Source organism: Vipera ursinii, assembly GCF_947247035.1.
Source record: "Vipera ursinii genome assembly, chromosome: 1".
NCBI classification, from domain to species: Eukaryota; Metazoa; Chordata; class Lepidosauria; order Squamata; family Viperidae; genus Vipera; species Vipera ursinii.
The window spans coordinates 278,312,833-278,329,064 of NC_139512.1; the positions used below are offsets into that span (position 1 = coordinate 278,312,833).

General features: G+C 40.7%; 1 protein-coding gene across 3 annotated transcripts in view; it reads right to left on the bottom strand.

Moving 5' to 3' along the window:
- The window catches only part of PRKN (parkin RBR E3 ubiquitin protein ligase), a 712,723-nt gene that overhangs the window by 80,249 nt on the left and 616,242 nt on the right, over positions 1-16,232 (bottom strand). The gene's annotated exons all lie outside the window — the stretch shown is intronic.

The following is a 16,232-nucleotide window of genomic DNA, read 5'->3' on the forward strand; positions in this document are numbered from 1 at the left end:
TGAAGAGACCTGAGTGCTGAAAATATTTGATTAAAAAGGCTGAAGGCCCTGGGAAAGGTAATTCTAAGCAGCACAGCATGTTTAAAATAAAATAAAATAAAATAAAATAAAATAAATAAAACGAAACAGAGAGGTAATATAAGGCCAATGGAGGCAAACACCAATTTCCTGAATCTGTAGCATTTTTCTACATTAGGTAGATTTTAGAGAGATAGCATCATGGTATGTGGAACATATGTGGACCACATACGTGGATAAGCAATGACATCAGTCAGAAATGAGGACATCTTTGTCTTCCCAAAATGCAAATGCTGCTTTCTGCTGATTGAAGAAGAAAGCAGAAGATAATAAAGCATCTCACCTTACACAAGAACAAGGGAAAATGAAATATCTCCAACATACTCCTAGGTAGAAAATCTTTATCTTACCAGCTCAGAACTGAAACATGCTCCCATCAGTACTTACCCTCTGAATTTGCTTCTTTTCAGTTGAGGATTTCGAATGTGATTGGGATACAGGCTTTTATTAATAAATGCATTTCAGACTTAGTTTTTAATCTTTTTTCTGTCACTGATCAATAATTATTGAGGGTTACCATCAACAGTATTTTAAATGAAACCGACAACTTTGAATGAAAGCTGAAAGAAACTTCTGCACTGAACGCGCACAAATTTAGTAGCAAAGTCTCTAGTTGGCAATTGTTTGGCTGGAATGTGCAGTTCAGAACAAAAGGATTCTCCCTTAGTATACAAAAGAAAGGCATGTGTTGCTAAGGTAACAGCCAGTATCTATTTCTGATTCTAAAATGGATGGAAGGTTCATTGGGAAGCTACATATTGGGAGACATGGTGCACACATTGTGGTCATACCTGACCACAAAATATTTTTATGTGCTTCGTTAGCACAGCAATTCGATCTTTTTTTTTTGTTTCAGTGACAATATCCAATAGGCAAACTTGTTGGTTATGTGGCCATCTAGATTCCTGTTTGGATCAAATAATTGGAGGGGATAATTCACCTAAAACTTAATCAAACAATGGATTTTTCTTTGGTAAAAATAAGAACATGCTATGGGAAGACAGGGACAGGATGGAAGATGTTTCTTGGAAGGACAGCATGAAAGATGTTTCCAGGAGTGGAACTCTCTTTTTCTACAAATTTTTCCATGGGCAAAATGTGGTGGAACAATTTCCTCCTTTGTTTCAAAATCTTATTTGGGTGAAAGGATAGCATGTCAACATTTTGCATCCAAGCATCTTCCCTGATGCCTCTCTCATGTCATGTGGGGGGATTCACTGTAGGAAGGAATTATGTTTGGAAGAGTTAGTGGTAAAAGGAAACCAGCCCACCAAAGAACACGATGGCTGGACACCATCAAAAATGACACCAGCCAGAGCATAGAACAACCCAAAGAAGTAGTGCAAGATCAGAAGGTGTGGAGAGACCTGGCCCATAGAATCAGCAAGAGTCGGACCTGATTGAACGGATAACATCATCATCACCATCATCATCATGACCTCTAACCATGGTTGTTGCATAATGACTGGAATCGGGGCACAGGGAAGAGATGTTCTACCTCTATGCAGCAAAGGGGCTGCAAGATCAGGAAGCTGAAATTTAGAGCCAGGACACAAGATCCAGCAGGACTCCCACCGGTGAAGAAGTAAACCACCCACTAGTTCTGCAGATTGTAATGTTAGAAAAGAAAATATCAGCTCCACTCCTGCTTCTCATAAACTAGTGTGGACCAGAAAAAAAAGAAAAAGAAAACCTAATTCTTGAATCTCCGGGATATTGTTAAAATACTGAGGTTTGAAATTGATTCTGAACTTGTGCAAAAGCCCACAGATATTCACAGGAAAAGTTTTAAAGGTAATGCATGAATTATTGGAAGCTTTACTACCAGGTGTCTGGTTTCCAGATCCATTGTCCTTACTCATTATTTCTGATGTGAAATAGCAGCAAGGATCTTCTAAGCCAGTATATGGCATGCCATTTATACTACAGGAAGCCATTTATTTCTTTTCCAAAGCTTCAAGGCAGTGGGGAGCAGAATCCCTAACTGCTTTCTTAAAATACAGAAGTATATCATGTTGAAATAAAACATTCTTGCAAAAGGCTATGGCAATGATGCCTTATACTGGCATTTAAGTCATTGACAAGACCAGATTAATGATCACAGAAGCATCTTAACCAAAGATACAATATGGAGGGATGAGAAGCTGTTTGGATACCTTCCTTGGCTGGGAATCTGATTTCCTATAGCTATGCTCAATGGTCATAGATGATCTCTGTCTGCCTCTGCATATGGAGTTTGAGTGGGAAGACTGCCATGTGAACTCATGTGACGTGCTAAATTACTTGGCATCTCACGTTTAGCAAAGCTAGCCAAGTGACCATAGCTTTAGACAGGCAACATATATAATACTGCAAATGTTGGCTTTTCAGTTGAAAATCTGGCCCTTAGTGACAAGGATGAAAAATTAACATTGCCAGGCTTCCTGACTGCATTTGCACCTGTTGGTATTTAAGTACTCAAGGACTACACACATAGCAATACATGTTTTATAGGTTATTTCAATGCCAAGGATGAAGGCAGCAATTTACATTCCATTAAAATTTTTATGTGAACACATGTGGAAAGATCCAGGGGGCATCAGCAGAGAAATTCAAGAAAGAAATACAGCTCTTTAGCCTGATTCGTATGTTTTGCTCCTAATTACTACACCCAGGAAATCTAATCTACTGGTACCAAATTCCAATAACAATAAGCCTCAAATTCCCCGGCTTCATTTCCTGGAAAGAGATTTCTCCACTTATTTACTTTTTATTTCTGGCACATATAAAATCCTAAATTTGCATTGTCTGTGTTTCTGATTTGCTTAGGCAGAAGAATGCAGCGATGAGAGGAAAAGTCCCATCCTTCCTTCATTTACCTCCATCAGCAACTTTCTATGGGAAAATGTACATAAAATACAGCTAAGAGTCTTTTCTCACCAAGAATATATAATTACAGGGCTAGTGCTAAAATTGAGGTCTGCCTGAAACTGTCCCTTTGATCTCAAGAAAAGAAAGGACTGTACATACAGAATAAAACACTGTAATCTTCTGAGGTTCAAATCCAGTTTACTTTGCAAACCAAAATGTAAATAACGTGCAATCTGTTATGTATATTTAGATTTCGGATGTAGTAAATCCAGCATTTAATATATATTCAATCTTTGTCTGTCTGAGAAAATGGTAGCCCCTGACCATTCAACAAGCTAAGCTATGTTTGTTAGTACTCAGATGCGACACTATCCAATAGTACCACAGAAATAGATCTGGAGAAGCCCTCCAATATGGCCGGTCACTAAGCTGCTGACAGCCGAAGTCAAAAGCACCACCAACCAACTTTAAAGCAACATGGATGAAACTGGATGAGACCTGATCCTCTCTTTAAGATTTTAAGTATTTTTTTCCTATAAAAGCTGCCCAAAGTATTTTTCCCCCTGTGAGGAGAGAGGAAAAAGAATTTTTACCCCACCCTCTAAGAAAAGCGGCGACTAACTATCCAGGGGAAACAGAGCAACTATAAGAACAATTTTAACCTAACTGGATGTATATTCTTTTGAAATTTGGGGACTAAAAGTGTTCCTTTTCTCATTGGAGACATTTGTTTTTTATTTTTTTTAAATAAGACTTGAAAAACCACTATATAAATTTCGCTTTTGTTTTCGATTTCTAATGTTAACCTATCCATTTCAGTGCAGGATAGGATTTTGCTTATTAATTCTTCTTCAGTGGGGGTTTCTTTTCTTTTCCATTTTTGAGCGTAAGCCAATCTTGCTGCAGTCAAAATGTGCAGTACTAAGTATAAAGATCCTTTGCTGAATTTATCGTTAATAATCCCTAGTAGGAAGGCTTCGGGTTTTAGTTCAATTTTTTGTGATGTTAACTCTTCAAGTCAATTTTTTATCAGGTGCCAAAAATTTTGAGCTTTTAGACATTCCCATCACATGTGATAATAGGTCCCTGGTAACTTTCTACATTTCCAGCATGTCAGTGAGGTTTTTTTTATCCATTTTTGCTAGCCTTGTGAGGGGAAGGTGCCACCTATAAAACATCTTGTATAAATTTTCTTTATAGGTGGTGGCTAGCGTTAGCCTTCTGTTCCTATCCCATAGTGATTGCCAATTGTCTAGATCAATGGTATAGCCAAAAGCTTTGCTCCAGATTAGCGCTGTATCACATAGAGATACATTTTGGAAATACAAGAAATTCACTGTAATTAGTTTATCTCTGTTGCTTTTGCTTTTCTTTCTTCCCCTTCCCTCCCCCCCCCCGTTTTTTGTTGCTCTTTCTAACTGGGACAATGAAGTGAAATCCAACCATGCATTAGCTACATGGCCTGGGTCCGGGTTATTTGAGGGAACACCTGCTGCCGGCATCAAACGCCCTTCGCCCAGTGCGCTCCCACAGGGAGGGTCTGCTCAGGGTTCCGCCAGTGAGAGATTGCCGGCGGGTGACACCCAGGGATAGGGCCTTCTCGGTGGGAGCGCCTGCCCTCTGGAACCAGCTGCCGGTGCAGCTGAGGACTGCCCTCGACCTCCGATCATTCCGCCGGGGCCTGAAGACCTGGCTCTTTGAGCTCTCGGGCCCAGACTGAGGAGGAATTTTTAATTTGGGGTTCTTTTTAACTGACTACAGGGTTAATTTAATATTTTTTAATTTGGTTCTTAATTTTTGTATTTTGGATTTTTAATTCCCTGTAAACTGCCCTGAGTCCTCAGGGAATAGGGCGGTATATAAATATAACTAAATAAATAAAATAAATAAGTCATACTGTAGCAGTTATTGGCTTGTTAAAAACTGACCCAGGCACCTCTCCATCAAATGTTAAAAGCTAAAGAATCTTTAAATGTTGTGACAAAGAAGATTATTCAGTGAGCTGTGGTATATACTTACTAACAGCAAATAATATGTTTGCCTCTAATTAAAAGGAAGACCACAAAAAGAAAGACTGCTCAAGGAACAGTCTGCTTGTCCAATAATTAACCTGGATGTCATCAGAAAGAAATCTTACTCAAGAAAAGTGCCAGAAATGCTCATTAAACCAATGTATGTTCATTATTAGTAAGCAAAACAGGTAGACCTTGACTTACAACAATTCATTTAGTGACGGTTCAAAATTGCAACAGCATCAAAAAAGTGACTTAAGATCATTTTTCACACTTATGACTATTGCAGCATCCCCATGATCACATGATCAAAATTTGAATGCTTGGCAACTGTTTCATATTTATGATGGTTGCAGTATCCCAGGATCCTGTGAACAGCTTTTGGGACTGTCTCACAAGACCAGTCAATGGGAAAGGTAGATTCACTTACCAACTGTGTTGCTAATTTAACAGCTGCAGTGATTCACTTAGCAACTTGGGCAAGCAAGGTTGTAAAATGGGGCAAAACTCACTTAAGAAATGTCTCACTTAGCAACAGAAATTTTGGGCTCTATTATGGTTGTAAGTCAAGGACTACCTGTACCCAATCAGTTGTAACAGCAATCAATGTCAAATTAGATTATTTATATCCATTTTGAGTTGAAACACTAGATTAAAGAACTAAAGGGGAGGGATATAAATCTAACAAATGAAGTATGTAATAAGCAAGCAAGGGCACCTAAACATCCCAATGTTGTAAATGAGGACAATTTGCTTTCTTTCCACAACACAAAACGGGTTTGGATCTTGAATGGTGAATGCAAGAAAGAGACAGGATTACTTGTTTGAAACAAGCAGAGTGCACAAACACAAATATATCTGCAAATCCATCATTAAATCCTTCCCTGCCCTCTTTTTTGACCTGTTCATAAAAGCAGAGTAAGTTACCCTAGCACCCTACTCCACCCAAGGAACTAGCATTCATTTTTTGAATATCTAGACCAGTGTTTCTCAATGTTGGCCATTTGAAGATGCTACCTGGGAAATTCTGGGGATTGAAGTAGACACATCTTCAGGTAGCTAAGGTTCAGAAGCCCTGGTCTAGAATGCCATTCTAATGGATTCTAATATACACTCCACAACTCTGGGAAATTAGTGGCCCTCTGGGAAAGCTGAAGGAAGGGTATTCTGCTGCTGGTGGTGCATCTGGCATCTGTAACTGTGAGGTTATGCTTCCAAACAGCTTCTCAAGTAAAATGTTTTCCTGTACCTGTTATCGGGGAACAGTTTTTCTCACTTCCTACTTATGATGCCCAGAGGTTAATTTTGTATTTCATGCAAACATAGCAGGGAGGAGTCCCTCAGCTTAACTGTGACCTTAGCTAATCCTGATCAAGATAACAAGGATTGGAAATGATTAGTTAGCAAGGAGATCTCGGAGTCCTAGTGGACAATCACTTCAATATGAGCCAGCAGCATGCTGCAGCTGCCAAAAAAGGCAACACAGTGTTGGGCTGCATTAACAGAAGGATAGAATCAAAATCACGTGAAGTATTAATACCACTTTACAATGCCTTGGTAAGGCCGCACTTGGAATACTGCATCCAGTTTTGGTCACCACGATGTAAAAAAGATGTTGAGACTCTAGAAAGAGTATAGAGAAGAGCAACAAAGATGATTGGGGGACTAAAGGCTAAAACATATAATTTTAATTTAATTTAATTTATTAATATTTCTATACTGCCCTTCTCCCGAAGGACTCAGGGCGGTGTACAGGGCAAGAATAAAACACAGAAATTTACAAAAGATAAAAGGTAATTAAATACATGCCCAATTACAAATACAGTTAATACATACTAAAAAACCCCAATAAAAATAGTAAAAAACCCCACCAATCCCCCCTCAGGCCAGGCCGGCTTGCTCGAACAAGTATGTTTTCAGATCGCGGCGAAAGGAGCGAAGATTGGGCGCCGTCCGGAGCTCAACCGGTAACTGGTTCCATAGCTCCGGGGCGCCCACAGAGAAGGATCTCCCCCTGGGGGCCACCAGTCGACATTCTCTGACCGGTGGCACCCTGAGGAGGCCCTCTCTGTGGGAACGCACAGGGCGGAGGGAAGTAGACGCCGGCAGCAGGTGTTCCCTAAGGTACTCCGGACCCCTGCCATGTAGGGCTTTAAACACCATTACTAGCACCTTGAATCTCACCCGGAAGACAACTGGTAACCAATGCAGCTCACGGAGCAGAGGTGTGACATGGGAGTATCGGGAGACTCCCAACACAACTCTCGCGGCTGCATTCTGTACCAGTTGGAGCCTCCGGGTGGTCCTCAAGGGAAGCCCCATGTAGAGAGCGTTGCAGTAGTCTAGACGAGAGGTCACGAGCGCGTGAGTGACCGTGCATAAATCATCCCGGCTTAGATAGGGCCGCAACTGGCGCACCAGGCAAACCTGGGCGAAAGCCCCCCTTGTCACAGCCACCATGTGATCTTCCAAGGTGAGCCGTGAATCTAGGAGGACTTCCAAGTTGCGAGCCCTATCTACAGGGGGTAATAATTCACCCCCCATAGAGAGAGATGGAATATCCGAATAGACACGGGATGAAGGTATGCAAAGCCACTCGGTCTTGTCGGGGTTGAGTTGAAGTCTGTTCCTCCCCATCCAGACCCGAACCGCCTCCAGGCAACGGGACATCACGTTGAGGGCATCACTGGGGTGGTTTGGGGTCAAAAGAAAAAGCTGGGTATCATCAGCATACTGATGATACCCAACTCCAAAGCCACGAATGATCTCACCCAGCGGTTTCATGTAGATGTTGAACAGGAGAGGCGAGAGGACCGACCCCTGAGGAACTCCACAAACGAGAGACCTCGCGGTCGACCTCTGCCCTCCTGTCAACACCGACTGCGAGCGTCCCTGGAGATAGGAGGAGAACCACTGTAAAACCATGCCTCCCACTCCCAATCTCCTGAGACGCCGCAGCAGGATACCATGGTCGATGGTATCGAAAGCCGCTGAGAGGTCTAATAGGACTAGAACAGAGGAATGACCCCTGTCCCGAGCCCTCCAGAGATCATTCACCAGCGCGACCAATGCCGTCTCTGTGCTGTGCCCGGGCCTGAAACCCGATTGGTACGGGTCTAGATAATCCGCTTCATCCAGGACCAAAGGGAGCTGATGCGCCACCACACTCTCAACAACCTTCGCAAGAAAGCGAAGGTTGGAGACCGGACGAAAGTTGTTCAATACAGCTGGGTCCAAGGCAGGCCTCTTGAGGAGAGGCCTCACCACCGCCTCTTTCAAGATGGCAGGGAAGCTACCCTCACTCAAAGAAGCTGATATAACTGCTTGGAACCAGCTGTGTGTCCTCTCCCGGGCTGCATAAACCAGCCAGGAAGGGCACGGGTCCAATAAACATGTGGTGGAGCTCAGCCTCCCCATAATCCTGTCCACTTCCTCCGGAGTCACAGAATCAAACTCCTCCCAGGTGATATCGACAAGACCGCCCGTGTCCTGATCGCCAGACTCTGCCCAGTCAGAGTCCAGACCGGTCCGAATCTGAGCGATTTTGTCCGACAGATAATAGTTAAACTCCTCGGCATGACCCTGCAAGGGTTCCTCCCTCACCTCTTGATTAAGGAGGGAGCGAGTCACCCTAAACAGGGCAGCCGGGCGATTATTATATAAGGAACGGTTGCTGGAGTTGGGTAGTTTAATGAAGAGAAGGACTAGGAGTGACATGATAGTAGTGTTCCAATATCTCAGGGGCTGCCACAAAGAAGAGGGAGTCAAGCTATTCTCCAAAGCACCTGAAAGCAGGACAAGAAGCAATGGATGGAAACTAGTCAAGGAGAGAAGCAACCTAGAACTAAGGAGAAACTTCATGACAGTTAGAACAATTAACCTGTGAAACTACTGCCTCTAGAAGCTATGAATGCTCCAACACTGGAAGTTTTTAAGAAGAGACTGGCCAGCCATTTGCCTGAAATGCTATAGGGTTTCCTGCCTGAGCAGGGGGGTTGGACTAGATGACCTCCAAGGTCCCTTCCTTCCTCCTCCTCTTCCTCTTCCTCTTCCTCCTCCTTTTCTTCTTCTTCTTCTTCTTCTTCTTCTTCTTCTTCTTCTTCTTCTTCTTCTTCTTCTTCTTCTTCTTCTTCTTCTTCCTCTTCTTCTTCTTCTTCTTCTTCTTCTTCTTATTATTATTATTATTATAATTATCATTGATTATATTGATTATATTGAAAAGTCACAAAGACATCTTGGGAAAAGACAATTGCCATCAAACCATTTTAGGACTGTTGCCAAGAAAACTGCCCCAACCAGAAGCCTTAAATCAGACTGAAGGGTGCTTTGCATTAGAAATTCATAACATGCATATTTGTGCATTTACACAGTATACAAATGCGTCAGTGTACAGAGAATCATCCAACTGTTGTGTCATCTGGATGAATAAAGCAGAATTATAATATTGACAAAACAATCTCCCTTTTGTATGTTCTTTTAAATATCTAAAAAGTAGCATTTCTATTTCCAGCCTTTTGTGGCTAAACAGGAAATGCTTTTTTGTTATCCAAATGAATTGAGGAGACTTTTGTGCTTGAGTAAGAGAACACAAGGGGAGTCAGAGTTCCAGAAAGAAGTATTCCAAGACTCACATTTCCAAAAAAAAATTAGAGACGACAAAATAAAAGTTTCGAGAGAAAAAGTGTTTCTTTAAACACGCTACACATCATTTATGCAAGAGGAAATACACTGGCGCCAAAGACATGCATAGATGGGAAAGTAATGACAGTGTTTTCTTAGCCTTTAATAGACAGGAGAAGTCTCTCTTTTCTTTTGTTGCCTAAACAAAGAGCTTTTTCCCCCTTTTTTTTTAAACAAACAAGGAATCTCTTTTTCTATAGCAGAAGAATGATTACGATGTGGATATTGCAGATTTGTGGATATTGCAGATTTTGAGTAAACTATTGATGTACTGACCTTTAGATGTTGTTCTCCAAACAATGCAACTGAGAAAGTTTGAAGGACTAGAAAATGAAAGGAGAATATTGTCCTTGAGCAAAGAAAAAGCGCTAATATTCTCGCTCTTGCCATTTGCATCACTGTGGGACAAGCCGTGTGAATCTGGAAAGCTAAAAGGGGGATCAGCTAAGAGTCTTTTCTACCATGCATCTGCACCAGCAGCCACTGATGCAACTAGCATTGGACTTCATAAGCACTATTTATCCTGCTTGGAATTAGATCCTGGGTATGACAGCTGTCTTCTATCTCTGAATTAAAACCAAATGAAAATTGATTGCAAGAAAAGCTTAGATGCCGCATAGTAACTAAGATCCAGGCAGACAAGCGATAAAGATAAAGAATAAAGGGATAAAGAATATTTGAACATTGTAGAAACAGCTTTTCACTGTGTTGGAAGGAAAGGGAGATATTAGTATAAGATCCTATTCAGGAGCATTGTACAACAAATTACAGGAGAGAACACAAATCCTACTCAATCTCCAATGCATCAAACATACCAAGATGAACAAGGAAGAAATTATGGTCTCCTTTGACATCATTGCCCTCTTTATTTTGATTGATATCGACCTGGCTAAACAAACCATACACCACTTACTCACTAAACACCATACCAACAAAGATGATGGCACTACATAACACTCCATGTCCACAGAAACCATCATGAAACTCCTGGATGTATGCCTCAACACATACTTCAAGTTCAATGGGAAAATGTACAAGCAAGTACAAGGTACCCAAATGGGATCTCCCATATCAGCCCTTATAGCAGAAGCAGTTATGCAACGACTTGAATCCATAGCTCTACTTACCATCCAACCAAAATTCTGGACACGCTACATCAATGGCACCTTCGTCATCATCAAACACTCCCAAATTGAAGAAATACACCACCTATTTAACAACATATTCCCTGGGATCAAATGAACATGTGAAGAGGAAACAGACAACAGACTCCCATTCCTTGACATTGATATAAGAAGACTAGACAATGGAGAACTGGAAACCCACATCTACTGCAACCCTATGCACACAGACCAGATCCTCAGTTTTGTAAGCAACCACCCCACTGCACGCAAAAGAAGCTGTGTCCAGACCCTCTTCAGAAGGGCCAGGACACTAAGGGCCAGCACCACAACACTAAGAAAAGCAGAAGAGAAAAGGCTGCTTGATGTCTTTCTCCATAATGGCTATCCAAAAAACTTCATATTCTGACATACAGCACCGAAACCATAACACCTCACACAGCCAACCGTCATGCAAAAACTAACCCTACCATATACACAAAAGGGGTGTTGGAAATGACAGCCAGAATTCTCCAGCCTCTAGGAATAGCGATAGCCTACAAACTCACAGCCAGACTCTGCCAGGAATAATCCAGAACCAAAGACAAGACACAGAAGGATGAAAGAAACAATGTAATCTACAAAATCAACTGTAACGATTGTAACCATTACTATGTGGGACAAACATCACATCAATTAAAAACAGGATCTACGAACACCAGCTGGCAGTCAAACACCATGATCCCAAATCCTTAATCTTTACCCACACCGACACCAAACAACACCAGTTTGATTGGAGCAACACTAAAATCATTGGCCACGCTACCATCTGCCATGCTTGGGAGTTCATTGAAGCCTGGCACTCCACAAGCTATTCCATCAACAGGCACATTGACCTATAACCAGCCTTCGAACCCCTCAGAATCCAAGTCAACCGCACAGACAACCAGAGACAGCACCAACCCTCAACCAACCCACGCAAGCCCCTCCTCTCCCCCACAGCAGTTCACCTTCCATTGACTCTGACCTGATATAATCTCCCCATAAGACCCATCACCAGCCTCCCACTGATGACTCACTCCTGACCCACTGATTATTCACACACCCCAATGACCTGATCTGAAGTAACTTCCCCATCACAAGACCCATTACAAGCCTCTCTCTAATGACTCACACCTGACCCATCACAAGACCTTCACTTAACATGCCCACATCTGAAGCCCTTATAAATAGAAGAGCACTGACACAGACATCCCCTAAGTGCCACTGATGATGTTACCTATCCTGGTAATTAAATGCTTGGAAACCAATCCACAAGCTCGGAGAACGAACATTCACCCTCATTCTACTCAATCTGTCACAAACCTGATTTATTTGGGGAACCTGTCAATTGAGGATATTCAGAGTGCTATTCAAATAGTATTTCTTTCTGCCTTCAGACTTTCTCTCACCCATGGCAGCATGTCAAAATTGTTAAGTTCTGTTATAATTTGACCAGCAGTTGTATGTGAAATGCTGCTCCATTGTCAGGGAGAACTGAGAAGTCTTTAGTTTTGCAGGCTTAGAGCCTGACTGAGAATACTGGGAAAAATATGAAAATGAGTAACAACTATGCATATGAACACAAACTGCGGCTCATTTTCCCTATTGGCAGAATGTATAATGAATTATTTCATTTTTTTACTTAACAACTCTTATTAGAATTTGCTGTAAGGCGTCAGAAAGATGAAGAGAAATAATTTTTATTAGTGCTAATTGAGGAAGAAGGAAGCTTGGTTTTCATTGAAATTTTTTCTTTTCTGAGACTGTCACACTATGAGATGAACTGATTTTTTTCCAATCTTGTATGGAGGATAGTTAAGGCCAAAGTAGACAAGATACTGAAAAATGTGATTTGAAGTTTCAACCCTTTCACTGTCCTTCACTGACAGAACATTTTTAAACCAAAGATTTGTGAAAGAGGGAATTATTATTGCTTTTCTTCCCAGTGTTATAGTTGTGATAAAAGAGAAGTGGAGCAGGGAGCAGGCTGGAATTTAACTGAATATTTTAAAATACAACAAAACAAAAATCTCCAGACAATTGTAACCCATTGACATTTCTTCTTTTAACAAACAGCATGCTCTTTGCTGTTATTTTGTACAATTGCTAATAACGATTTACAAGGTGACTGTACAACAATAGCAAACAAAATGAACTAGAGATTGGGATAAATGGTTATTGGGTGAGAATTTGGGATATAAACAACATAACTTCTGCTTTTTTAATTCTTATGTTCAGATGACAGCCTTCAGGGCAAAGAGAGGACCTGATATATTCTACTTTGATCAAAAGACTAATCTGAATTTGAGAGTCTAAATGTTATTGGGGCCATAGTGACACTCAGCTTCAAACACTTTTTGAACAGGTTTATACGTTTGAAAAGTGTTTGGAAAATTATAGCTTGTACAAATGATGATGGAAAACCTGAAATTTCCTTCTTGGGTATATAATACAGATTTCTCAGCCAGCAATCTATTTCCAAGCCTGATTTTAAATGCTAATTCTTATCTATAAAACTCTGAGCACCTTTTATAAATTTCCATATTGTCTATACTTATTTTGTTTTTTTGGTCTGTTGTTTTTAAACTGTACTTTATTTACCATCGTGCATACCCAGTGAGACCGGGGAATGGAATAGATACGCCCAATCAATTGGCATGGAATTCCATATGTAAAACACAGGTATTAATTTCTGATAAGTTATAAAAATTCAAATGGAATCTGCCCTTTTCAACTGCAATGATTTTGCAGGGGCGGTAAGGCTAAACAAGTTTGTTAGATACAGTAAAAGGCAGGATATAAATGTAATAAATAAGCATTTGATATAACAGAAAGTAGAGTGCATTGTATGTTCATAACAAGCATCCTTCTTTCCTAGTTATTTTACGTTATTTTGATGGTATTTATTTATTTATTTATTTATTTTATTTTATTTTAATTGCATTTATATCCCGCCCTTCTCCGAAGACTCAGGGTAGCCTTCATTCTATGTATATGCCTGCTTATTAGGGCTTTCACACACACCCCAAGCGGCATTATTACAAAGTCAGCTTAATTGCCCCCAACAATCTGGGTCCTCATTTTACCTACCTCGGAAGGATGGAAGGCTGAGTCAACCTTGAGCCTGGTGGGATGCGAACCTGCACTAATTGCAGGCAGCTGGTGTTACTTAAGGAGGCATTAGCCCACTGCTCCACCAAGGCCTTTCAGCCACTAACCCTGAATGAGTACCAGGCACAAAATCCAACAGGATGCACCAATGCCTTTTTTTGTAGTTCAGGATTTTTTTTAGGAGAAGTGAGATTAGTGACATAGAAAGAATGTTCCTTAGTAGATCCACCAGTTTAGCTTAACTTCCAAAAATAAATCTGCAACTGCCGTTTACATCTAGAGAGTCACACTTAATTACTATTGGAATCAAGATTATTTAAGCATTAATTATAGTTTTTCACATTTTCTCAATAAGACACACATGCCACAAACATGAGGTAATTCTAAATCTCAGAACATTTAAAAATCCTGCACTGCATAAGTATAACATTTCCCTCTTTTTCTTCTTTACACACATATATACACACATGGATATGTATGTTGTTTTTCAAATACAGCTCATTTACTGAATAAAAATACCTTTGTAGCAATTTCCATACTTCCTTCATTATATAATGCATCACAAAAACAGCTTGGTGTGCAGGAGCTGTGGTGGCACTGTGGTTAGAATGCAGTACTGCAGGCTGCCTCTGCCCACAGCCAAGAATTTGATCCTGACTGGCTCAAGATGGAACCAGCTTTCCATCATCCTGAGGTTGGTAATAAATTGTTGAGCGCAATATGTTGACTCTGTAAACTGCTAAGAGAATGCTGTAAAGCACTATGAAGCGGCATATACTGTAGGTCTAAGTTCTATTGCTATTGCAAATATTGGTGGATAGTTACAGCACAAAAACAAATACATGAACAATTCTTAAAACCTTCTTATTTGGCAGAACAGCTAATATTCTTAATGTTCTTCAGGTTAGCACAACAGGAATTCTGTACTTGGGTCCCTATGAAAATCTGAAGAAAATCTTCTCAAAAGGGATTATAACTCTTCAAGTGCAAGGCAGCAATCGGCTGCTGTTTCTAAACTGGAATGCATTGTTTTTACAAGGTATCTTCCCATTCAGAAATACAGTATGTCTAACATAGGGATAGGTCAAAATTGGTTGTAAATCCACAGTCACAATATTGGGTGATCAAGAGACTACTTCTCCTAATCTCCCAAATATTTCTCTCCTCTCCCCAATTCTAACAAAATGAAACTTTTAGCAATGTCAGTTTTTGAACCTGTCAACACATAATCACCTCAAATGTTTGATACTGAATGTGATTGCCACATCTGTTGAATCCTCAAAGCGACTTCAGAGAGATGCTGAGAGATGAAAATCTGAAACAGCACTCTCTCTTAGCATATTGCACTGCAATTAAGAGACCATTTCATTCACCTTCATGAATGCCACCCAGATCAATCATCATTCTTTTTACTGTTTCTATAATAAACCAAGTAGACTTGCCATTGAGGTATATGACTGGATGCCTTTATACTTGGGAGGCTGGGGAGATTTTTTTGTTTTTTAATGTTTTCAATTTTCAAGTGAGTCATGAAAAAGTTCAGAAAAATCTTTCCTCGGGATTAAGTAATGGAAGATCACTATCACAAATATTAATCACAGTCTTTATTCATGGGCTAAAAAGAAAATTTATGGAAAATTGTTTTACTCTTATCTCTGCAATGAAAGGCAATAAAAAAGCTATAGTGTATTTCATAACCAAAATTTATCTGCATTGTGGAATTGATAATGGATCTTGTCACATGCAAAGCCTGGGCTGAAACGTCCTTTAGTTAAATGCTGACATACAACTTCAAAGTCATCTATATCAGGGATGTCAAACTCAATTTAATTGAGGGCCGCATCAACATCATGGTTGCCCTAAAAGGGCCATTTGCTGTCCCTTTCTCTCCCTCAGGCTTGCCCCACAGAAGTCTCTCCTATTCTATCCTCTTCTCTCGCTCAGGCGTGCCCCACCGACATCTCTCCTCTCCTTCCTATTGTCTTCTCTCCTCCCTCACTCCTTCTCCTTCCCGCCAAATCCCCTCCTTTCATATTCTCTCCTCTCCTCCCCCATGTGTTCACTCACTGCCTGGCTGGCCTTTTCATGCAGCTGACTCCCACTAGTCTGCTTGCAGGCCAGATCTAAACACATCATGGTCTGAATCTGGCCCTCGGGCCTTGAGTTTGACATGTCTGGTCTATATGAAATGAGTCTGTTTTGCTTTAGTCACTAAAGGTCAAAGTTTAATGCAACTTTATCCAAATTAGATGAAGAAACTCATGATGTCAGGGGAGACGGAACTATTTCCACTGAAGATGGCCAGCAAGTCGAGGAATATATTTTTATAAGGATAAACATGTCAGCTTTAGACAGCCCC